This window comes from Eubalaena glacialis, chromosome 2, assembly GCF_028564815.1.
Source record: "Eubalaena glacialis isolate mEubGla1 chromosome 2, mEubGla1.1.hap2.+ XY, whole genome shotgun sequence".
Classification (NCBI taxonomy): Eukaryota; Metazoa; Chordata; class Mammalia; order Artiodactyla; family Balaenidae; genus Eubalaena; species Eubalaena glacialis.
Genome location: NC_083717.1, coordinates 186,259,244 through 186,283,991, shown reverse-complemented (window position 1 = coordinate 186,283,991; position 24,748 = coordinate 186,259,244). Strand labels below are relative to the sequence as shown.

The 24,748-nt window shown below is 51.2% G+C and overlaps 1 protein-coding gene across 4 annotated transcripts in view; it reads left to right on the top strand.

Moving 5' to 3' along the window:
* Positions 1–24,748, top strand: part of CLMN (calmin) — a 114,325-nt gene that overhangs the window by 12,391 nt on the left and 77,186 nt on the right. The window contains exon 2 of one of the 4 annotated variants that reach the window (XM_061181213.1): positions 23,503–23,631. The exons of the other annotated variants lie outside the window; for them this stretch is intronic. The gene's annotated coding sequence lies outside the window, so the exon portion shown is untranslated. The remainder of the gene's footprint in view (positions 1–23,502; positions 23,632–24,748) is intronic. 4 annotated transcript variants of the gene reach the window in all.

Below are 24,748 nucleotides of genomic sequence, written 5' to 3'. Positions count from 1 at the left end.
CTGTTTTAGCGGATGATTTTGGTATTTTCTTCCATGTCTGTAAATAACATGCATGTATTCCTTTGTCTTGAGTTTTTGGTTCTAGGCTCCTGTTTCCTACTATGGAAGGTAAGGACGTGAGTCTCCTTTTTACCTCTTTTAACCTCAGCTCTTTCCTGTCCTCCCAACTTCCTGGTATATTGTCATCATAATTTTGGTAAGATCAGTAATTGGGGTTTACACTGTTCCTACTAGATCAGTGAGATTCAGAGCTTCGTCGTGGAGTAAATTATGATCCCCTCTCCTGCTGTACTTTCTGGTTTCCTTGGAGTTAAAAATTGTCTATTGTTGCTGGCAGATGTGCTTAAATTCTTCCTCAAAGTCTCTGTTAGTGTTCTGGATAGCCCCTCACGTTGTTTGGATGCATCAGGTAAATTCTCTCCATTTCCTCTTCCCGAGCACTTCAGGATCCTCTGACCAGTCTCCAGTCTGGACCCATTGTCCCCCAAACCTGGGACCTGGCTGTTACCTGGGCCATCTGTCACCATCACCTGTGGTTCCCTTCTCTCCTGGGTCAGATCTGCCATTTCCTGTCTGCCTCGTATGGCTTCGTCCCTTGAATACAGGAGCACATCCTTCCTGAGAAGGTGTGCCTAGGGGGTGAATTTTCTGAGAACTTGCACGTGGAAAAATCAGCTTATTCTCCACTAACTCTTTTTTTTAAAAATATTTATTTATTTATTTTTTTGGTTGCGCCGGGTCTTAGTTGCGGTTCGTTGGCTCCTTAGTTGTAGCACATGAACTCTTAGTTGCGGCATGCATGTGGGATCTAGTTCCCTGACCAGGGATTGAACCCAGGCCCCCTGCATTGGGAGTATGGAGTCTTAACCACTTCACCACCAGGGAAGTCCCTCCACTAATTGTTGATTGCTAGATTAGCTAGGCATCAAATTCAAGGTTGGAAATCATTTTCCTTCCGAGTATTGAAAGCCTTGCTCCACTGCCTTCCGGCTTCCAGGGTTGCAGTTGAGAAGCGTGAAGCCATTTTTGACTCTTTGTGTGGCCTGTTTTGTTCTCTCTGGAAGCTTATAGAATCCTCTTTTTGTCCCCAGTGCCCTGAGACGTCAGGGTGACCAGCCTTTGTGCTGGCCTCTTTTCATCTGTCATGCTGAGCTCTTCTTAGTGAGACTCTTCCATCTGGAACTATGTCTTTCAGTTCTGGGAAATTTTCTTGGATTATTCCATCATGGTTTCTACTCCTTGGTTTTCTCTAATCTTCTAGAACTCCTTGTATTTGGATATTGGTCCTCCTGGACTAATCCTCCAATTTTCTTATCTTTTTCTATTTTCCATCCCTTTTGCTTTTTTGCTCTACTTTCTGGGAGATTGCATCAGTTTTATACTCCATATTTTAATCTACCACATTTTTAATTTGCAAGAGCTCTCTTATTCTTTCTTTTTGAATTTTATTTTATTTTTTTAATACAGCAGGTTCTTATTAGTTATCTATTTTATACATATTAGTGTCTACATGTCAATCCCAGTCTCCCAGTTCATCCCACCACCCCCCCTCCACCCCCCACGAAGAGCTCTTTCTTATTCTCTTCCACACTGACAATAGTAATGATGGACAGTGGTGGCCGGGGTGATGCTTTGAAAGGCAGTGGTTGAGAGCACTGAGCCACATGGCCTGGTTTGAATCTCACCTCTGCCACTTCCTCGTTTTGTGACTTCGAGCAAGTTATTTAATCTCATTATTCTTCAAACACCTCATCTGCAAAATGCGAATAATAAGACTGATGTCTGCCTCAAGAGCTGCAGTGATTACAGGAGGGACTACACGGGGAGGGTTGAGAGCTGCCCATGCATGTTGGATGTGCTGAAATGTGTGTGTTCCTTTTGCCTCTCCCTCTGTTTACTGCGTTTGTTTGGTCTGGAGCTTTCACATTAGAAACTTCTTTCTTTAGCTGGCTGACTCATTCACAGTCATTGGTTGGCTACTCATATTTAAGAGTTGGGAACTAAAAAGAATCCTGCAGGCTCTGAGCACAGGGGGCAGGGCTCCTTGACTAGAGCTCCTCTGATGGGTGCCCTGTGGGTTGTGTCACAGGGAACCCCGATGTCACTATTTTTCAGTCTTTCCTGCTGGGTGGGCAGACTCCCCACGGAAGGATCTTACAGTCTCCTGTCTGGAGGGTCAAGGCCGAGCTGCTGGGGGTAAGGGCTGGGGGTCTGGGAGCTGAAAGAAGGAAGAGAGCTTAGGGCAGGGAGGTCCTCTGCATCCAATATGTGTAAAATCACTTAATCTGCCTGTTTTGAGTACAATTCACACTGAGACCTTCTGTTTTACTCTCTTCAGGGAATAAACTTCCAGTCTTGTGCCCGATGGAGGAGGGACAGTCCCCCAGCTAGGAGACTTGTGGGAAGGGATACCAGGGCCTGTCTGGTTCTTTCCTCTAATCCTCTTTTTGCATTCCTCCATCCCAACCGCGTTTCTAGAGATACCTGTCACCACTCTTTCCTGAACCTTTGGGACATCCGCGTTGTATGTTGGGTTGGTTTTTGTCCTTTCTCGCTGCCACTTGGATATAGATTTCTTGAGTTTGGTAAATCAGGTATGAGAGGCTGGTCTTCTCTCCACCCTGCAGAATTTGTCCCTATGTCCCCTTCTGTCCTTTCCATCCTGGAAGGTTTCTATTCTATATACACAATACATCCAACAGACAAGATCCCTTTACTCTAGGTTTTAGTGGAGTTTCCAGATGGACTGGAGTTAGAGCCCGTGTTCTGTGTGTCCTCTTCTCTGAGAAGTCACTCCCTCACCTTTCCGAGTGTCTCGGGACAGCCGCGGAGGAAGCCGGCAGGCGGGTGCTGCGTTCACCTTAGCCTTGAAGATTCCAAGTGTGAAGATGCTTGCTTGGCGATGTTCCCTTCCCTTTTGACTGTTTTCCAGAGTCCGCTGCTGAATACTTGTTACCAGGAGACCTCGGGAAAATAGCAGGAGGGCTTCAGTCACCTGATGGCTGTTTTCCCAGCCACACACTATGGTTACCTGGGGCTGGGGACCCAAGGCCTGGGGGTCAGGGATCTGGGTGGGTGGAAGGACTTCCTCCCATGAACTTGCCGCTGAGATTCCCCCAGGCCTCAACACCCTGATCAGTGGGCTAAAAGCTCCTCTCAGCTTGACAGGTGGGGTTTTAATCAGAACCCTGGAGCTAACCTTTACGTGCTTGTTTTTGCTGTTCTTGTTTTAAAGCTGCAGCCTCTGCTGCCCACGGGTTGCCTTGGTGCCTCGGGAGACAAAAACCAAACCACTGAAGGGAACAGGTTGTTTGGTTTCTACATTATTTGATGTTGGAACCCTTCCTGCTTTTATAAAACCTTCCCAAGCCCAAAGCCACAGGCTACCTGGGGGAGAATTGGCTGGGGCCAGGCTTTGAAAGTTAAGCTATTCTTCATGGCAAGATTAAAGATTATCCTGCCTGAGCCTCCATCAGACACTGCCAGGCTGACTTGACTTGATAGTCTAGATTTTTGAGTGGGTTGGATTACCTGGGAAGAGGAGCACAGGGGAAACACCCTTTGAATAGTCCAGTAAAGACCGAATCAATACGTGACCCTCCAGAACCCCTGAAATGATGCCTCTTTATCCCGCAGCCCTTATCGAGTAAACACAGTTGATCAATAAGAACAAAACCAGAGAAAGAAGAGCCTGCTTGGTCTACAGCAGAATGAGGTGTTGGAAACCAGGGGTGAACTTGAATTTTAGGTCCTTCACTTTGTAGCTGTAGAATGTTAGCCAAATTACGTGTCCCTGTGGAGTTTTGATCTCTTCCACCTGTAATGTGACTTCAATCACAGGAATGCCCTCCCGCGGTTGTTTGGAGGATTCAGTGAAACTGTAAATGCTGAGTGCCCGATACTAATCAGGACCTTTTGAATAAATGTTTCTTTTTTTTAATTTAAAGTAAAAGAGGAATTGTGTTGGTATGGTGGTCGATGTTTGGGTAGGGGTTCAACTGAATGGCGTGAATGAATCCATCACTTAGTCAATATATTGAGGTCAGATTTGGTGTCTATACTCAGGGATCACGTCATGGAGACCACAGGGCAGTAGTTGACAAGCGCTAAGTACGTTGTCTAGTTGGAGGCCTGGAGTCCCTTGGAGATGGGCGAGATGATGGGGCCCGAGCCGTCCAGCAAGGTGCCGGCCATGTAGCAGGACCTTGTGTTGGGTGGAGGTTGACAGGGCTGGCTCTTCAGGTGAGGCAGGAGATTGGTACAAGCCAAGGTGCAGAGGCAGGAATGTGCTGGAGTCTTCAGAAGGTGACTGGTCCAGCCTGGGTGGGTGGGAAAAGGGCCCAGAGGGGACGGTGTTAGTGGATCCTCATTAATGATGAAGTGCCCTTTTGGACTCATTTTTTCTCTGCCGCCATTTCACCCTGGGGGCATGGCGTGCGCTGGCCTCTGGCCAGTATTCCACAATGTGTAGGTATTGGGGGGATGCTATTGGGTTTTGGAGCAGATGGTCCTCCTTGGGTGGGATGTTCCACGTGTTACAGGAGGTTTAGCATCCTTGGTTGAGCCCACAAAAATGCCAATCATGTGACGATCAAAATCTCCTTCCACTTGGGGGAGTGGTACCACCCATTTGAGTACTAACAGGGCACCATGTATGCAGATGAAAGGGGGAAGCTGTGCTTTTCCAAAGAGCCATCTCCACTCTCGTACACAGAGGAGCTATGGTAACTACGTGTGCCCCTCACTCAAAAGACTCTTTGAGAGGAACCTCCAGCTTTGAGGCTCTTGGAAAATCAATGGTTGATGTAATAGTTGTTCTGTGAATTGTGTCCATTATAACCAAATCCTCGCCAGTTCTTGGAAGAGTCCAGCAAAGTGACGCAACAATGCATGACCCTATGGACTATGCCGTGGAAAATTACTTAATGCGTTAGGTGCAGATGCTGCAACGTTTATTTGTTTTCCAAAACACGGCCTCTTTTCTCTCCAAGTCAAACCAACCAGAGCCCTTCTGGTTCTTGAGTGAACTTCACGCAACGGCCACTTGCGGCAGGTGTGTGTTGGGTGCCTGCTTGGTGCTGGCTGCTCTCCCAGGCTCCAGGGAGACGCAGCCCTCGTCTCCGGTCCATGGCAGGGTATCGGTCCCCGCAGTCCCGCCGGGATGTAATGATGACTGTGATGGCGGACAAGCGTGAGAGCGTCCAACAAGGGAACCCTGCAGCAGGTGCAGTGAAGGGCCTTCAGACAAGGTGACATTTTAAGTTGAAAAGAGAAGGATACATGGGAATGAGCCAGATGGAAGAGGGAGAGGGACATTCCATGCAGAGGAGACAACTCACCCAGAGGCTGAGGCGGGCAAGAGCATGGCTCATGGACGCGGCTCTACTGACTGGAGGGGACGGGGTGGGGGGGGCTTGGGGGCTCTATTCAGTCTGGAGCACCTCGTGTGCAGAACCCTTGAGCCCCACCCTGGGTGGAGATGTCTTTGGAGTTGGAGGTAGAGCTTCTGGATTTTTCCCATTCAACGAAGCAATAGATCGGGGCGCTGGGCCATTATCACAGGGACCAAAAAGTCTATGATTCGCTTTCTTTCTTTTTTTGTTTTTTGGCTGCACTGCGTGGCATGTGGGATCTTAATTCCCTGACCAGGGATCAAACCCACGCCCCCTGCTTTGGAAGCACGGAGTCTTAAACCACTGGACCACCAGGGAAGTCCATCACTTGCTTTCAGATAGGCTCAGCTCTGAAGAGGGGCTCCCCACCGCTGATAGAACATGGGTTAGCTCTCACACTGGTTCCCAGAGTTGGGGTGCCTCGGGCGCAGCAGGCACTGTGGTACTGGTGCCCTGTGGGTATGTCCTCTCCTCTCGCCACGCCCATCTCTCTCATTTCCTCTTCCTGCCCTGACCCAGTCCAGGCAGATCTGCCTCTGAGACAGACTGCTCCTTTCAAGCTTCATTTTTCTGGGTTGGGGATGATGAAAATGCAGATGATGAAGGCAATATATTCACCACCTGTATCACTGTCATGTCTCCATGTTGAATACCGACTGTGTGCCAAGAACTCTGTTGGGTATTTTATATTTAATTCTCACTGTAACTGTATGAGGAGGGGAATTGAGGCTCAGAGAGGTCAAGTACAAGGTTCATGGTCACACAGCTGGTGAGCGGCCAGGTCGGAATTTGGCTTTGGATATTTCTTGCTCCAAAACCTGTTGTTCTTTCTGCTAAGCCACCCTCATCCCCCAGTTGAGTCAGGCACTGTGATTAACAAGCACATGGCTCTGGCCTCATTCAGTCACCTCTTTGGACCTCCATATCCGCAGTGTAAACTGAGGGGTGAGCTGCCCGCTACGGCAGCCACCAGTCACCTGTGCCTATCGAGGCTGTGTCTAGTCCGGATTGAGATGTGCTGTGAGGGTAAAACGTAGAAGAAAATTGGAAAGACTTACAAAATTGGAAGACTTTTGGAAAAAGAATGTAAAACATGAATAGTTTGAAAATATTTTGCTTTAATGTTGAAATGAAAATACTTTGGATATAGTAGGTTAAATGAAGTATATTATTAAAATGAATTTTGCCTGTTTCGTTGGACCTTCTACAACATGGCTACTAAAAAATGTAACATCACACGCGAGACCTGCATTGTATTTCGACTCGGCAGGGCTAGGTTAGACTATGATTTCTGAGCGCCTTTTAATGCTTCAACGTGCAGACTCCGGGGCTTGCATCTCTCTTCTTCCTGTGCAGTGTCTTTAAGCCCCAAGCCCCCTTTGACTTCCTTGCCCTGTGGTTGACTCTCTAGGGGGGGCTTTTATCCTGTCTCCTGCCTGACTTCTGACTCCATCGCAGGAAAGAAACTCACCTGCTCCAGCTTCACCTGCTGCCCTGGACAAGTTGTTTCACCTTTCTGAGTCTCAAGTGCCTCAACTTTCAAATGGAGGTGAACCTTGCCCTCCTCACAGGGTTGTTCTGATAAAGGATGTTGGTAAAGCCCCACGCTAGCAGGAGCTCTGCACACACCCACCCCCTACTCAACATTCTGTAGCCGATGTTTGTCACCCTCCCAACAGATTCCAGTTGCGGTTGTCATCGTCCCTGCCGTGGATGGTGTCCATTTCATTTCTCTAGCAGATTTGCTGGTGATGGGATGCCGTGGAGTCAAATGAGCTACCCGCCCCTGCTGATCTGCTGGTCCCGAGTTGGGGGGGGGCGGTGGTGGTCCTGCCCCGCCCTGTGCCCCGGAGGCCAGGATGTGGGTTGGAGTCTAGATTTGACTTTGCACCTGGTGCAGGGAACTCAGAGGCTTCTGAGCAAATGGATCAAGTACGTACCTGGAATCCTCTCTCCGCTGGCCGTAGATCCCACGCTGGTCCATCTCTTTGGGCTTCAGGGGGCTCAGATCTAGAAGCTCTGGGGTTGAAGAGTTAAAATGGTCATTAGGGTGCCAGTGGGGCAGTTCTGGTGGGCAGTGGTGATGAGGGGGCAGGTACAGGACAGAAGGCTGTGCTGTCTGAAGCAGAGCCCTCACGTGCCACAAAAGCCATGGGCTCCAGGGCGAGACCCCTGACCTCCCAGGCCCTGTTCCCCAATGTACTTAGAGGAAACCAAGTCCTGCCTTATTAATAATGTATGCGAAGCCCTTGGCACGGTACAGCCGTGCGTATCTGCTGGGTTAATCATCTGTGGCAATTGCTGGTTTTGTTTTCACAGGGTTATAAAAGTCAGACCATCACATTTTGGGGCCGCCACCCTAACACAACTGCCGCTGTTAGTTTTGTGTGCTCCCTTCTGGTCTTTTTCATATGAGTTTGTATTTTTCACCCTTGTATCCCTTACCCGTTTGAGTCCTGCTTTTTCCTTTTCCCTGTCGCATCTGATCCAGCGCCTTCTTCCGTGCTGTTGGTGGCCTCCCTGGCACCCCGAGCTGGCGCCCCTGACCCCTCTGCCCTCAGCAGCATGTGTCAGCTCTTGTCCTTTCATTGTCACTCTGCCGTGACTTGTCTGCTCCTCCATCAGATGCGAGCCCTTTGCAGGAGGGTCTGGTCTGAGCCACCTCCGTGGGCTGGTCCAGCAGTGCCCATAGAATGGACACACCGTGTCCCACTGAGCACCCGGGCCGGACTTTTCTTAACCAGCTCCCTCCTGGGAGGTGTGAGATTGCCCTCCAAGCAGAGTGTCTTCTTGAGCATCTGACTCTGTACAGCCGTCTCCACTTTGGGGTGATATATTCTCAGCATAGGGTCCCTGAATAATGATGACCAGGTCAAACATCGTGTGGCTCTTGATCAACATTCACGGTGAATTTTCATCTTGGGACCGCCTCTGCCCTTCTTTTTGGGAGTGGGGTTCTGGATCCCCCAGACTCCCTTCACTTGGCACTTATGCGGAAAAATGAACTGTTAAGCCGGCTCTGATGGGAGAGGGTCAAGTGAAGAATACAAATGAAGCAGAACAGTCCAACCAGAGCTTGAGTGGACCCAGCTGGCATGGGTCACGGGGAGCTGACTGACGGCTGCCCTGGTAGAGCCAGGCATGCAAGCCGAGGAGTCCTCCAGGGCAGCCTGAGCGGACAGAGCCACATGGGGCAGCTCCCTGAGAAAGGGGACTGTACGGGCAGGTGTAGCTGTGGTGAGGAGACAGCAGGAGGGGACACACCAGCAAGTGTCAGGAGTGGGGGGTGGGATGAAGAGCACAGACTCAGAGCCCGACAGCCTGGGCTGAATCCTGGCTGTGCCTCAGCTCTTGTTTCCTCATCAATAAAATGGTGCCGCTGTAAGGAGTGAGACCTGGCATCCAGCTGGTAACTCCACCAATAGAGCAGGTTACCGTTACTAAAAGCAATTCCCCGGTAGGCTCCTGGAGGGAGCGAGTCGGCCTCGTGCCCTGTGGAGCAGAGGTTCTCAGACTTTAGGTCAGTGGATGATGTGACCCCCAGGGGACGTCTGGCAACGTCTGGGGACATTTCTGGTCACAGTTGCAAGGATGCTCTTGGCACCTAGTGGGTGGAGCTCAGGGATGCCGCTCAATGTCCCACAATGCACAGGGCAGCACTCACCACAGAGGACGATGCAGCCCAGAGCGTCCACACGGCTGGGACTGAGGAGCCCTGCCTTTGACGCCTGGGCATCCTCCGGAGGCCTTGTTGAACCACCGCTGGGCTCCACCCCCGGGAGGTCTGGGGTGGGGCTGAGAATTTGCATATCCAGCAGGTCCCCAGGTGCTGCTGGTCCCTTGAGGAGATGGATCCGTGAGCCAAGCGCACAGCCACCACCTAGGCTCCTAGCTGATGCTCTTTTGGGAGCTCGCAGTGCGCCAGACACGGCGTAAAGGGATCACCTGCATTTCACGGCCATCCCCTAAGAGAGCTGCTTTTATCAGCTCCCCTGTTTTCCAGATGAAGAAACTGAGGCTCAAAGAATAGGATTCACACTAAGTCTCTGGACACATCACCCCCTGACAGGGGGCTGAGCTCTCCTCTGGAAGGGGCCGCCCTCAGCCCAGCTGCAGCGTTCTGGCCCTGCAGCTGCCAAGAGGTGAGATCACCCGCTCCTTTGTCTCTTCCCAGTTCTGCTTATCAGCCTCACAGAGGGAGGAAGGGGAGGATCCCTGGGCTTCGGTCCCAGGCTCCAGAGGAGAAGGGGGAGGGGGGCCAGGAGGGCACAGGAGGAGGCTGCCAGGGCGCCAGCTCTGGGGACCTCTGGTCTCCCGTCCCGGCGGCTGGGCAGGACCTCAGGACTCAGACCGGGGCGTCGCTTGGCCTGCCCCCTGCCCGGGTGCTTCTGGGGGCTCCCCCCGCCTGGGGCCCCTTCATCCCCCTTTGTGTGGTGGGGTTTGGTGTTGGCAGCTGAAGCCTGACGGGCCCTCGGAGGACAGGAGACACCGGTGTGTGCATGGCAGTGCTGGTCTCGGGCAGCAACGCTCCTCAAGCCGGGGTTTGAATCTTGGCGCCTCCTGTGACTTTGCACGAATGACTGTGTCGTGGGAAATGGGGGGAAGTTCTCCTACCTCCCTCAGGACGGGAGTGCAGATTAATTAATGCCCACCATCTCTGTAACCCAGACCCGAGGCCCAGCAGCCCCTCCAGAATCAGCAGCCACTGGTTCTAAGCTGATGGGAGGCCCTGGGACCCAGAGCAGCCTCCTGGCCTCGGTCTCCTCACCTGAGATGGAGGTTTGAAATGGCTGGCCTGCCTTCCTCACAGAGCGGTGGGAAGGTCTGATGAAGCCTGGATGAGAAGTGCCCCTCCCTCTATACCCCACCTGTCTACCTTTGCCACTCACCATCTCCAGGCAGCCTTCCTTGATTTCCACCCGCACCCTGCTTCCAGTGCCCCAGTGCTTAGCCCTCTGTCCTCGAGTGGGTGTTGACAGCCCTCCCCTCCGCATTGTGAGTCCTTATGGGGCCGGGGCTCTGCTGTGGTCCTCCTGTGTCCCCAGTGCCTGGTGCAGAGTGAGTGCTCGACAAACATTGCAATGAATGCATGGAATGGCAGGATGAGGGACCTGGTGCCTGAGGACCTGGTGCTTCTTGCTCCTACTTTCAGAGCATCTCCCCTTCTGATGTGGATCCCAGTGGGGGCTGGGCACTGAGGAACCCAGAAAGTTCTCTATGGGCCCTGGGTTTCCCCAGCGGCTCCCTCCTGACTTGGATGAGCCTCCTTGGGTTGGGAGAGGGACTCGGGGAGCCACAGGGTGGACCCTGGGCAGCCTCGTCGCCCCACCCCGACCTGTTGGCTCACTAGACCGTAAGTGCTCCGAGGACAGGATTTTGTCTTGTTCATTCACTGATGCTTCCCGAATGTTTGGAACAGTGTCCAGTACATAGAGGACACTCGAAAACATTTGCATGAATGAATGAATGAATCCTGGCAAGTGCTGGACGTGGCTTTCTATGGCGCATAGAAATACCTGGAACCTGATGGTAACATAGGAGCTTTTTTCTTTCTTTTTTTTTTTTAAGGTTATTTATTTATTTATTTATTTAAATTATTTTGGCTGCATTGGGTCTCCGTTGCTGCACGCGGGTTTACTATAGTTGAGGCGAGCGGGGGCTACTCTTCGTTGCGGTGCGCGGGCTTCTCATTGCGGTGGCTTCTCTTGTTGCGAAGCACGGGCTCTAGGCGTGTGGGCTTCAGTAGTTGTGGCTCGTGGGCTTAGTTGCTCCGCAGCATGTGGGATCTTCCCGGACCAGGGCTCGAACCCGTGTCCCCTGCATTGGCAGGCAGATTTTTTTTTTTTTCTCTTTTTTTTTTGTTTGTTTATTTATTTTTGGCTGTGTTGGGTCTTCGTTGCTGTGCGTGGGCTTTCTCTAGTTGCAGCAAGCAGGGGCTACTCTTCATTGCAGTGCGCGGGCTTCTCATTGCGGTGGCTTCTCTTGTTGCGGAACACGGGCTCTAGGCACACGGGCTTCAGTAGTTGTGGCACACGGGCTCAGTAGTTGTGGCACACGGGCTTAGTTGCTCCGCAGCATGTGGGATCTTCCCGGACCAGGGCTCGAACCTGGGTCCCCTGCATTGGCAGGCGGATTCTTAACCACTGCGCCACCAGGGAAGCCCCATAGGAGCTTTTAAAATACGTTTCCTTCCAAAGATACCTTGGAGTCAGGAAAAACCATATGGAATCCCATACTGGCCACTCTGGCTGTGTGACCTGAGCAGGTTATGGCTCATCTCTGAGCTCTCTTTGCTGTGCCGTAAAGTGAGGATGAAATACCCAAATCCCCAGGGGGTTAGGTCGGCTATGCTTGCTGTTGTGCAGCCATCTCATTTTATGTTTGCTTCTGCCAACTTGGCTGCCCCTTCTTTGTGGGTATAGATGTACCTTTGTGAGCAAAAGTGTATGCTCCCCTGTTATGGGTCCTCCTGGGTTACCCTGGGGCCAGTGTTTCAGCCCGAGATTTCCGTAGCCTGGGTGGAGAGCTTCTTCCTCCCTCCTACAGATTGTGTGTTTGGGGGAGGTGACACTGACAAGTGGGGGAGTCACATTCCTGTCACCAAGGTCACCATCTCTTTGTACGACTGACCCCTTCCTCCCCCGGGGTCCCCGGGCTGGTGACTCTGTGGTCCCTTGAACAGTCTCTGTCTTCTTGTTCCAGTTTGTCTCCAGGGGTGGCAGACAGGACAAGAGAAGGTTGTGGTGGCCAAAAGGGGAGCCTTTCTCAGGCAGTGGGGGGTGACCTGGGACAGGCCGAGCTGAGTCCAGCACCTCACCCTCAGGGAGATCTTTCCGTCCATAACAAGAAAGAACACAGGCTCCCCGTTGTGCTTTGTGGTTAACTGGGGCACAAGACTTGTTGGGCGTTGGGGTGGGGGGGAGTGGGAGAGCAGGAGGGCTGCAGGCAGGAACTGGTGGGGAATTGGGTGCGGTGGGGTGGCCAGGTGGGCTGGGTCTGGGTGGTGACTGACCTTGCAGTTGGAAGGATTGTCTAGAATGCTGTGCCTTGACAATGGTCCTCTCTCTGCAAGTGCTGGCCAGGCCTTGGAGCAGCTGAAATGTTCCTACCCTGTCGGTGGGAATGCAAAATGGCACAGCCGCTTCGGCAAAGTTTGGTAGTTTCTTATCCAGTGAAACATACACTGCGATTCGACCCAGCAGTTCCCCTCCTTGGTATTTACCCAGAGTAATGGAAACCTGTCCACACACACAGCTATATGGGAATATATGTAGCCGCTTTATATCGTGTGCATGGACACGATGCGCATGCCCTTCAGTCGGTGAAGGGATGCAGGTGATGGTACCTCCAGACAGTGGAATGCTGCTCAGCCATGAGAAAGAAAGAGCTCCTGGTATACGTAACACGCCTGGATCTCCAAAACACGCTAAGTGAAGGAAAAAAGATTCTAATGGCTCTACATATGATTCCATTTAAATGACATTCTGGAAAAGGCAAAATAATCAGAATTTTAAAATGGCCTTGTGGTTATCAGGGGCCAAGAATTGGAGGAAGAGGTTTGGCTACCATAGGGCATGGAGGGACTTTTGTGGGGTGATAGAATATTCTGTATCTTGAATGAGGTGGTTCCATGATTTTATTCGTCGAAACTCACAATGTTATACATGAGAAAGAGTGAATTTTACTATATGTAAATTATACTTCAATAAATCTGACTTTCAAAAGAGACAAAGAGAGTGAGAGGGACGCCACAGACAAGCTGAGAATCTCTGTATCACAGTTGTTTTCATAATGCTGGTGTGTCCATTTATACAGGACGGCACACAAGTGTCCTTTTTTGGTCCTGTGACCGCTGATGTAAGTAAGCGCTTTCTAGACTGATCTTTGAAATCTCTTCCTCATAAAAACCACAGGACCCCACTGAGCTCTGGGCATAGATTTACCTTGTAAATGAGACTTTACAGACTTCTTTCAAGCCTAGTAAAGTGAGACCCACAGGGAGGGCCACAGGTAGGAGTCTGACAGCCACCCTTCCACTCCAGGCCCCACAGGCACCAAGCCCAGAGTTCTCCTTGGGAGCACACTAGCTGGCCTGCCTTTGCTTTCTTTGCCTCCAAGAGAGACCTGGGGGTGACACTGGATCTGTCTCGATTAGGTTTGGCTGCGAGTTACTGAAAAACCCAAATAACAGCGTTATAAACAGATATACGTTTCTGCATGGGCAGCCCAAATCTGGTAGGCAACTGTCCACCACAAAAATCTGAGGGACCCAGGCTCCCTCTAGCTCATCGCACTGTCATCTTCCAGTGTAGCTCTGACTTCACAGTCCAAGATGGCTGCTAGAGCTCCAGCCATTGCATTAGTGTTTCAGGCAGCAGGATGGAAGAAGGGACAATAAAGAAGGGTCAAGGGGTGAACTCTAGCTCTCTGTTAGTGGAAGTTTCAAGAAACTGCCCCTTGGCATTTCTGCTTTCATCTCATTGGCCAGCGTGTGGTCACATGGTTGTAATTAACTGCAAGGGAGTCTGGGAAATAGAGTCCGTGGTGCCCACCTAAGAACAGGGGGTCTATTTTTATGGAAAAAAGAGGGAAGGGATATTTGAGGTGAGGGGCAACCAATAGTCTTTACTACAACTCTCAGTTTTGCCGTGTCTTTGCTGTGGGGCCTTGGACCAATCTCTAACCTCTTGAGGTCTTACTTTTCTCATCTGTAAAATAAGCACAATAACTCCTTCCTCACTTGCTGGTTTTGGAAATGAAACAAGATAATGTATATAAAATCCCTGGGGCACAGTTTCCCCATGGTAACCATTTTTATTACTCCCACTGTGTTTTCTGTAAATGGTCTCTGGTTATAAACATCTGGGCTAAGCGGGCACAGCAGAGAACACCATAAAGAGGGGACACGCTTTGCAGATACCCAGGATCCAGTTATCCGACCAGATTTACTCAGCAGTTAACTCTGACGGGCCCTGGGGACCAGGCTACTATATCCTAGTATCACCGCTAACTTACTCTGTGGCAGGCCCTGTGTGCAGGCAACAATGCTCTTGCCATCCCTGCTGGGCGCAGGGGGAGCCTGAAGCACTGAGAGGCTTAGGGACTTGTCTAAAGTCACACGGCCAGTGAGAGGCGGGGGGATTTGAGCCCGGGCAGTGTGGGGCGGGGTCCGGGTTCTCTCGGTGTGTCGTGGGTGCCCATGGCTTTGTGCAGGGACGGACTGTGCATCAGGGCAGGACGGCGGGGCAGGGGGGCAGGCGCGTTACACGGGGCCATGGGAGCCCCAAGATCAATGCCCCCCTGAAAGAAAAGTAGCCGGGTAGAGAGATGGTGTAGGCGGAGGGTGGAGGGCACGCTAGGCAGGGGGAGAAGGTGGCGATGATGAAGCGAGTGGGGTGCGCCATTGGCAGTGGGCTAGAAGAGGCCATGGCGATTTACTCCATTTCCGGTTGAAATGCTGGTCTTCAGAATAATTACTGCATGTGGGCGGCGTGTCATCGACAATGCGGGTACCGAGCGATGTGAATCCCAGCCCCGCCGCTTGCCGGCTGTGTGCTCCCTCTGAGCTTCTGATTTGTTTTTCCCCCCGTATCGTGGGCCCTACACCAAGCCTGGTTGAGAGGAGTGGGAGTTTCCACTCAGGAGGCACCTGGCACCTCTTGGCAGTGGCCTGTTCTCCCCTGGACTGTCCTGGCCATGGCCCTCACCGGCTCTGTGGCCTCCTCTGCACCCGGCTGGGGGTCTGCTCTGCGGATGAGCCCCCTTGCATGTCAGGGTCCATAGTGCCCTCTTCCTTGGGTCCAGAGCCAGACCCTTGTCCTGCCTTTAAACAGGCCCCCTGCGCCCAGGGGGTCAGCCAGGTCCTCAAGGTGGGAGAGGGGCCCAAGCCCCCCTCATTGCCACATCACTGACAGTCACATTGCCGTCAGTGCCTTTTCTCTGCAATTCCCTCACTCAGAGACCGGGGAGGAGAATTTTGCTGCATTTAAAAGCCCCAGGACAGGGGCTTCCCTGGTGGTGCAGTGGTTAAGGATCCGCCTGCCAGTGCAGGGAACACTCCGGGAAGATCCCACATGCCGCGGAGCAACTAAGCCCGTGCACCACAACTACTGAGCCTGTGCTCTAGAACCCACGAGCTGCAACTACTGAGCCTGCATGCCACACCTACTGAAGCCCGCGCACCTAGAGCCTGTGCTCTGCAACAAGAGAAGCCACCACAATAAGAAGCCCGCACACCACAACAAAGAGTAGCCCCCGCTCGGCGCAACTAGAGAAAGCCCACGCACAGCAACGAAGACGCAACGCAGCCAAAAATGAGTGAATAAATAAATAAATTTATTAAAAAAAAAAAAGCCCCAGGATGGACCTCAGGCTGCTGACGGAGTTCCTCTCCGTGTGCTAGACCAGTGGTTGTCTGATATTTTCCTCTTTTCACTTCTGTGTGTTCCCCAATTTCTCTACAAACAATATGTTGAGTTTTTACTAATAAGAAAAGCAAAGGTTTTGAAGAATGAGCTTCCAACCTTTTGCCTGGTGCATGGGAGGCATTCTTCCGGGCCCCGCCCCCAGTCCTGCCTTCCCACAGACACATCCACCCCACTAGATCATCTGTCTCCATTTTAACCCACCACTGTAGATGAAAATGGAATGTATTAAAACTCATGAATAATTCACATTACAAAAGGAGTATTGGCTTTACAACGTCTGCTTTCAGAGTTCATTGTCTGACAAAGGCTGCCTAGAAAACCTAAAATGTTAGCCAGCCAGAGAGTGGAGCTACCCATTCTGTGCAGTTGTCGGCAGGTCATTCTCTCCTGGGCCTGTTTCTTCACCCAAAAAAAATACAGGGTTAGATTTGGCTGCCTGTTCTGATTGATGGTTTGTGCCTGCCTGGGTAAGGAGAGGGGCCAAGTCTGGGCTTGGTGGAATGGCGTGCCGGGTTTGATTAGCAATGTCTGCTGTGATGCTGGTTGGGGGTATTTAACATGAGTGAAGGATTTACTGTCCGGACTAGATTATCTCAGAAATCTCTCTCTCTCTTTTTTTTTTTTGCCACTCTGTGCGGCATGCATGATCTTACCCACTGGACCGCCAGGGAATTCCCATCTCAGAAATCTCTTTGACAGTCTGTGTATCTATGAGCCGTACCCAGGGCCAGCCACGTAATTGGTGGAGTCCAGTGCAAAACAAAAATTGGGCTCTGGCTGAGAGTGGGGACATCGGTCTCCTTCCCAGGAGCTCGCTGCCCCAGGCCCTCAGACAGGAGTTCCCTCTAGGCCAGGATGGGGCCGGGGCCATGCTTCCAGATGGCTGCGGGCCACTCCTTCTGTGCCTGCAGACGCCCAGGTCCCCAGCGTCCCAGCCGCAGACCTGTAATGCCTCTCCCCCTGTTCTCTCTCTGCTCTTGGGCCCAATGCCATCTTGTCTTTGGCACCCACCCCCCTGACTGGAAACCCTCCTCCATTGGCCCCCTGGTGACTGTTCTAGAGCCATCAACTTTGGCAGCTCCATGAGGAAGCTGGCCTCAGTGCCTGTGACCTACAGGAGGCAAGAGCCAGGCTTTCAAAACTGCTGCCTCCCAGGAGCGGGGGCGGGGGGAGGGGAAGCCTGCCAAGACTTGGCTGTCAGGTGGGCCTCACTTGCTGGCTCTCCCTCCCTCCCACATCTTGACTGGGCATCTACTATGTGCCAGACACGGTTCTAGGTGCTGGGAACACAAGGTGGGCCAGACAGACTAGATCCCACTCCTCTGGAACTTCACATCCTCGTGGGGGAGATAAGCTGTAAACAAGCACACAAATAATCAAAATCTGGACGTTAGAAGTGCCTGGAGGAAAATTAAGATGGCTTTAGGGAAGGAGGGGTGGGGGGAGGGGAATGTGGAAGCCAAAATATTGGACCCCAAATTAGTCCACATGCTAACTCCTGGAACCTGCAAATATGTGCCTTTCCATGACTAAAAGGCCTTTGCAGCTGTGACTAAGAGATTAACCTGGATTATCCGGGTGGGTCCAGCATAATCACACGGGTCTCTCTTAAGTGAAAGAGGGAGGTGAGAGGTCAGAGTCAGAGTGATGCAGCTTGAGAAGGACTTGACCAGCTGTTCCTGGCTTTGAAGCGGGAAGAAGACCACAAGCCAAGGAACATGCGTGGCCCTTAAATGCTGGAAAAGGAAAATGAGTTTTCCTCTAGAACCTCCAGAAAGAATAGAGCCTTGATTTTGGCTCAGGGAGTCTCATTTCAGACTTTTGACCTCTAGAACTATGAGATAAATTTCTGTTGTTTTATGTCACCACGTTTGTGTTGATTTGTTACAGCAGCCAGGGAAAACTCATACAGGAAGCTCTTTGTGGTCAGGAGAAGCCTCTGAGGAGATGAGCAGTGAGCAGTAGCAGCTATGCAAAGATTTGAGTAAAAAATACTTTGGGCCTAGGAAACAGCGAGTGCAAAGGTCCTGGGGTAGGAGTCATTTGTGGATCGCTCTTCTGTCATGGCCAGCTGTCACATGAAGTGACCTGGTCCTTTGATCAACATGAGAACTCTGACCTTTGCCCCACCAGGCCTCTGTCTTTGCTCATGTTTTCCCCTCTGCCCTGGATGCTCTTTCAGCCAGCGAATTCCTACGCATCCAAAGAGGCCCAACCCAATGTCTTCTGAGAAGCCCCTCCTGACACCACCCCTGTACAGACTAACAGTTTCCCCCTTTTCAGCCCTCGGCTCTCATCATCCTTATTCTGCTGCATCAGTCACTTGTTTATACATCTGTCCCCTCTGCTGGGCCATTCCCCAGGAGGAAAAGCTGTCTCTTTTTCTCCTATCTTTAGCACTTGGTACAGTGCCTGGTGTGCAGGAGGTGAAACATTTGTTGAGTACCTGAGACCTGTGACCTGTGAACTGATTTTCCTGAAGCCTCCTGCTTACCCTCTCCAGCTACCAACCTCTTGGATTAGCCTGAACTCACCAGCTTGTGGGCGTGGCAGCCTGAACACATTTTCCCCGGAGACAGTGTCCTCCACCCTGTAATCAGGACAAAAAATGCCTTGAGCTTATCACGGGGCCTTATCAGCCAGGAGCCCAGCAGGAAACTCACAGGGGAGAGTCTGCAGGGTTTGGTGAAGGGCTGTTTACAGCAGTGGGGCGGGAGAAGGGCCCCAGCAAGGGAGGCGCAGCCCTCGGGGACTCACAGCAGAGGTGGGGAGCTGTTACAGGCAAGGAGAAGGGTGGAACTGTGGGAACCCCCCAAAGCCGTAGCCTGGCGAGGGGCCCCCGGCGGGAGCTGTGGGCCGAGGTGGATGAATGCAGCCCTGGCTGAAACAACAACTGGGGAGGCCAGCATGAGAGCAGGGGGATGAATCATCGGGCCCCTCTCCACCCCCATCTGGTCCTGCCAGCATCTCCCAGTGGTCAAACCCAGCAGGTGGCCAGAGGACAGGGGTGCCCAGAGCTGCAGGCTCAGAGGAGGGGTCCGCCTCCCAGATGGGGCATGAATTGGAGGGAGGGGTTAGGCAAATGGAAACTAAACGGCACAGGAACGTGCATCCTAATCCTCAACCCAGCACTTTAAAATAAGCATCCTTTTCTGCATGTTATTATAGAGCAAGAGTAACTTGCCGGAGATCGAGCTGCTGGGAAGGAACAGGCGAGGGAGGGAGCTGCAATGTGGATGCAGGTCTGTCTCCCGGGTCTTTCTGCTCGACCTGACCCTTCCACCCAGTTGCCAGTGGGCTTGGGTCCCTGAGCACCTACTCTGTGCAAGGTGCCTGCCAGACAAGCACCCCAGCCCACCTCCTTCCAGAGGCGTCCCGGGGTTCAGTCTCTTAGAGCCTAGCTTTCTTCATCCTTGCAACAATCGCACTTTGTGATTCTACGGTTGGTTGTGTTTTCTTGCTTCCCCAAGGCAAGCAGGGACCAGGCATCTTGCTCAACACTGTTGCCTCATCCAGTGCCTGGCGCATAATAGATGCTCAGTAAATACCTCTGGAATTATGAATGTATCCTACCCATTCATTGCAGGTCCTTCAGCAGGCAGGCTGACCCTGCTGTCCTGGCTGCTTGGGGTGTAGTGGGAGGGTGTTGCCTGGGGCAACAGGGCAGCTCTTCAGGGCCAGACTTCTTGCCTCACCCTCCTCCTCCTCCCTCCCCTCCTCCTCGGCATCCCATTGGTCTGTTCTTAGTGGGGGTGTGGTCGGCCCACCCCCACCCCCAGCCAGGCGTGGGACTGGCACCCTCCCTGCTGGCATTCAACAAGCTTTGGCTGCAGCATTAGGTGAGAGACTAGTGGGAGGGATTTTTTCCTCTTCCTTTCTTTATGCTTCCGCCTTCCTTACCACTTGGAACCCCAGGGCTGGTTTCTGAGGAAATCAGGTTTGTCTGATAGCCCCGAGGAGGGAGGGAAGGAGCCTGGGCCCCATTCTCAACCTCGCAGCCCGGGGATGTGTTGTCGCCACGGATTTCTTTTTCCATTTCACAAAGCAGTGAGGGCTTCCTGGGGGCAGTGCACCAGTATGGCTCTGCCCTTCCCCACTGGCACTGATGCAGAGCCAGTTCAGAACTGTTCCTGGGCATGGTCCAGAGGCAACAGTGAAGACCAGAGCCTGGCAAACTTCCCAGGAGAGTTTCAAAAATATATATGTTCATTGGATTTGATTTAAAAATAAATTAGAGAAAGCTTTGAAAATAGGGGGGAAAAGAAAGAAAAGTACCTTCAAGCCCATTTACTCTGATATAATTATTTTCATTTTTATGGGTTTTTTTTTTCATTTTTAATCATTTCCCAAATACAGTTGTATTTGTTCTCACGGCCATAAAAGGCTACATGCAAAATTGCATTCCGCTCTGCGTCACTCACCGACTTCTTTTTCCTGGGACTTGGTTGCCTCCATCTGATGATGTCTGATGGCTGGTTGGGTGAGCTGGGACTGAATTCGCCGTGGCCTTGGAGAGGCACAGACTCCGGGCCTCCTGTCCCCACTGCACCCTGTGCTTTCACAGGCCTGACCTCTCCGAGCCTTATCTTGCCCTCCCAAGCTTGTCTGTGCTAATCCTCGATTTTTCTCTTGCTCCCAGCAAATCCTGGCTCCCGGGAAAGCTGGTGTTTTTAGCAAGGTGGGAGATGAGGCAGCCTGGGAACCTGGAGAGCAGGTGAAGCCAGCGGCCCCCTGAGTGGGCAGAAGGGAAAAGCTGTTCTCAGGCTTTTGACCTGAAGCTACTTAAAGTCAAGGGCATCATCTCCTGGGGAGGAAAATCAGTGTGTAAGACAGTAAGGCTTTTGCCCATACCAAGCAGGGGCGGGGAGTCCTGGGAGGGTAGGTCTCTCATTACTGGTCTTTGTTTGTGTTGCTGTTATTTAAACCATTCTAGGGGAGGTTATGGCATCTCTGGAGGCTTTTAAAAATAGCACAGTTTCTGGTTTTAAAAGTAGCACATGTCCACTGTATAAAATTTGGAAAATATCCAAAATATAAAGAAGAAAATAAAAATCATCTCAAATGGCACCACCCAGAAATGACTACAATTAATATTTCCTTACATTTGCTTCTCAGGCTTTTTTTTCCCGTAAATGTCTTGTTGGTTTGAGCATAAATGGTTTAACGCACAGTCACTTGGACCTGCATTCTGGTCCCAATGTCACCGCTTACAAGCCGAGTAATAATTGAACTAAAGACTTCTCTCCATGCCTCAATCCCTTTCTCTGTGAAATGGGCCTAAAGTCGGACCTCCCTCACGGGCTTGCAGTGAGGCTAAAGGACATGTTGGGCCCCAGCACAGCGCCAGGCACACAGTAAGCGTTCAATAAATGCTTGTCGTCGCCATTAGCAATTTTGGTCAATCGTTTACACAATTTTGGACCCTGCTCTTTTTCATTTTGTATTAAGATCTCGGAATTTCCCTGTGTCTTAAAAGCTGAATAAACATCATTTCTGTGGCTGGTGAGAGTTCTCCCTATGACTTATTTAGCCACTGTTTACCATTCAGGTCTTCTCCAGCTTTTCACTGGTTTTGATACATCCCACTGTGATGAAGTTCCTTGCCCATTCATTCATTCTCCGGGTTTCTGATGATCTTTAGGACAGATACGGCCGTGCAAACATATTGGGTCACAGGCTACAAGAATATCTTTCTGGGGCTCCCGATAACGCGAGACCACATTACTTTTCAGGAGGGTGATACCGCTTTACATTCCCTAGACGGCTTTGCTAGGACCAGTCTCCCTCCCCTCACCAGCATTCTGTGGGGTTTGATGTTTATTTGCACAAGTAACCATCCCCAACGATGCCTGTAACCAGGAGCCTCTGTGGATGAGAGGCAGACACTCTGGCCAATAACATTTCCAGGGAGGATGCAGGTGTCCGTTTTTTGCTTTTTGTTTTTTTTCTGGCATCGGCAGTATGCAACCCCAGTTATTAGCTCCAAGAAGGCGAGAAGGGCAGGAGCTGAGGGGACAAGATGATGCAGATTGGCGTGGACAGGGGAGGCATCTGTTTACAGAGCCATCGCTAGGCAGCTGGGCTCCCATTTAACGTGGCTGCAACAGGTGGTTTCCCGGGTGGCGAGCCAAGTCCCAGGCAGCCAGGAGGCGCCACGCCTCCCGCTCAGTGAGTGGATGTTGTCATCAGTAACCAGGGACACGGAGGTGGCCCCAGTCCTGCTCCAGCCAGCTAAAGCCTTTCCCAAGGTGGTTTCTTTTTAAATTGTTCCTCTTCTTTTGGGTTGGAGCCTAGCACATAGCTAAGAGGCTATTCATAATAATGACAACTAGAGCGAATATTTCAGAGAGCTCCGCTCTTTCCAAGCATGTTTTCCTGTGATCTCCCCTGCAACCATATGGGATGCATGCCCCTAGTAATCCTAGTTTCTGGGCATCATTATTCCTGGACTGCTGAGACTTACTGGTCCTGTACCAAACACCACCCCCTGCCCTCCGTCCCCCGCCAATGAGCTCTTGGAATCTGAGCAATACAGACAAAACTAAACAAATATAAAATAAAATGACACCCATTTTACAGATGAGGCTCAGAGAGGTTAGCTTGTGCAAGCTCACCCAGCTGAGAAGGGGCAGAGTCAGGATCTTACCAGGGTCTGTTTGTCTCCAAGATCTGTGCTTCTAACCTCCACTGTATACTCCCTTCATACAACTGGTGTTACTGGGGGCACCCACGGCCGTTCCACTGGGTGGGGCTGGGAAATTCTGAGAATAGCAAAGCTGATCTGACATTTAGTACCTCACAGCATCTTAAGGAGGTGTGTGAGTTTCCTATGGCCGCTGTAACAGATTACCACACACTTCGTGGTTGCAAAGAACACAGCTTTATTATCTTACACTTCTGGAGGTCAGAAGTCTGACGCGGTCTCACTGCCCAGGGACCAGCAGGGCTGCATTCCTTCTGGAGGCTCCAGGAGAAAATGTGTTTCCTTACTTTTCCTAGCTTCTAGAGGCCACCTGTGTTTCCTGGCTCTCCGCCCCTTCCTCCACCCTCAACGCCAGCAGTCTCTAATCTTCTGTCTCTGACTCCGCTTCCATTAATGGCTTTCTCTTCTGTCTTCTGGGTCAGATCTCCCTCTGCCCCCTTATTATAAAGATTTGTGACGACATTGGGCCCATCCAGAGAATCCAGGAAAGTCTTCCCACCCCAGACCCCTGCATCAGGGACTCTGGGTGCGGGGCCGGGCAGTCTGTGTGATTTGGATGCGCGCTCAGGGTTGACAACTCCTGCACTCCGGGAATGGGGACACACACAGACCCTTCTCTCCCTCTCTGAGTCACTGAAAAATACACATCCGGCTGCTGCCTCCTGATGCAGCTGGCTCCCCAGAGATGCCAAGGTCCCAGACCTGTGCTGAGGAGGGCAGGCAGGTTGAGGCCGGCCCCGCACACCTGGCCCTCTGGCTTGTGTGATGCACTGGGCTTCGGTGGAGACTGACCACGGGGCTGGGTTAGGAGGTCACAGAGGCACTGCCTATCAGACAGAGGGTTTGTGGGCAGAGAGGGCTGGCGTGGGCGGACAGGTTTTTGTTTATTTGTATAGATGCAGACATGATGCTCAAATCCACAGGATTATCCTGGTTTGCAAAGTCAGCCCATCAGAATTGCCTCTCACTCTTTCTGCAGATTCACAGGAGAGGAGTGTCCAAGGGGAGGTTCAAGGAGCCGGCTTAGGCGGCTACTGGGATTCTGGGAAGGATGATGGAAGCAAAGTGCAGCAACCCTGGGGGAACATGACCTGGGAGGCAGCTTAAGGTATAGCCACTGGCCCTTTTTTTTGCTAGTTGCTCATGCTTCCTCCCAAATTGTAGATGTGCCTTTTACGTTGCGTGTCTGTCTATCTGCAAAACCTCATGCAGACTTTCTGTGGGTTCACATGGCAAGCGGAGGGTGATGAGTGAAACCTCAATGATCCCAAATGATCTGCCATGAGGTCTGGGCCTTTGAACTTGCTGTTCCCTCTGCCTGGAGGAAAGGGGTCCCCCGTCTCCAGACGCTTCATCTTCACGTGTTTAACTCCTGGGTATTTTATTTTATTATTATTTTTTATTTGAAAATATAGCATTTTTATTTTGGAGGATAACTTTTTTTTTTTTTAACCAAAGCGCATAAAATTAACCATTTTAAAGTGTACAGTTCGGTGGCATTTAGTATATTTACAGTGTTGTCCAACCATCACTGCTATCTAGTTTCAAAATATCTTCATCACCCTAAAAGGAGACCCTACACCCATTAGCAGTTAATCCCCACCCTCACCCCCGACTCCTGGCAACCACTAATCTGCTTTCTGTCTCTATGGATTTGCCTATTCTGGATATTTCATGTAAGTGGAATCATATGATATGTGGCCTTTTGTGTCTGGCTTCTTTCATTTTGCATAATGTTGTCTAGGTTCATCCCTGCTGTACTGTGTTTCAGTGCTTCATCTGTTCTTATGGATGAATGATATTCTACAGTATGGATATTACATCTCCACTGCCCATTCTCCCATCTCACTATCTGGGACTTACTATTTTAAAGTAAATTTCAGACATGGTGCCATTTTATCCATAAATATTTTAGTATGTTTCTTTAAAAAATAAGGACTCTTTAAAAAAGCATGGCCACAATATCATGGTCACACCTAAAACAATTCATGATAATTCCTTAATATCCTCAAGGAGCCAGAGGAAGCAGTTTTTCAGCCTGGCATTTGGCACGCAAGCTTACCTCGTCTGCTCTCCTCCTCCTCCCCCAGACCGAAGATCTCACATCGACTTTATCATGTGGTTCCACGTGGATCAATTGTCAGTGGCTGCCTGAGGGCACAGTGCAGAAGTATTTTGAGGTCAAGTCTGGGATTGGTGGGAAAGTGCGGTGGTTGATTAGTGAT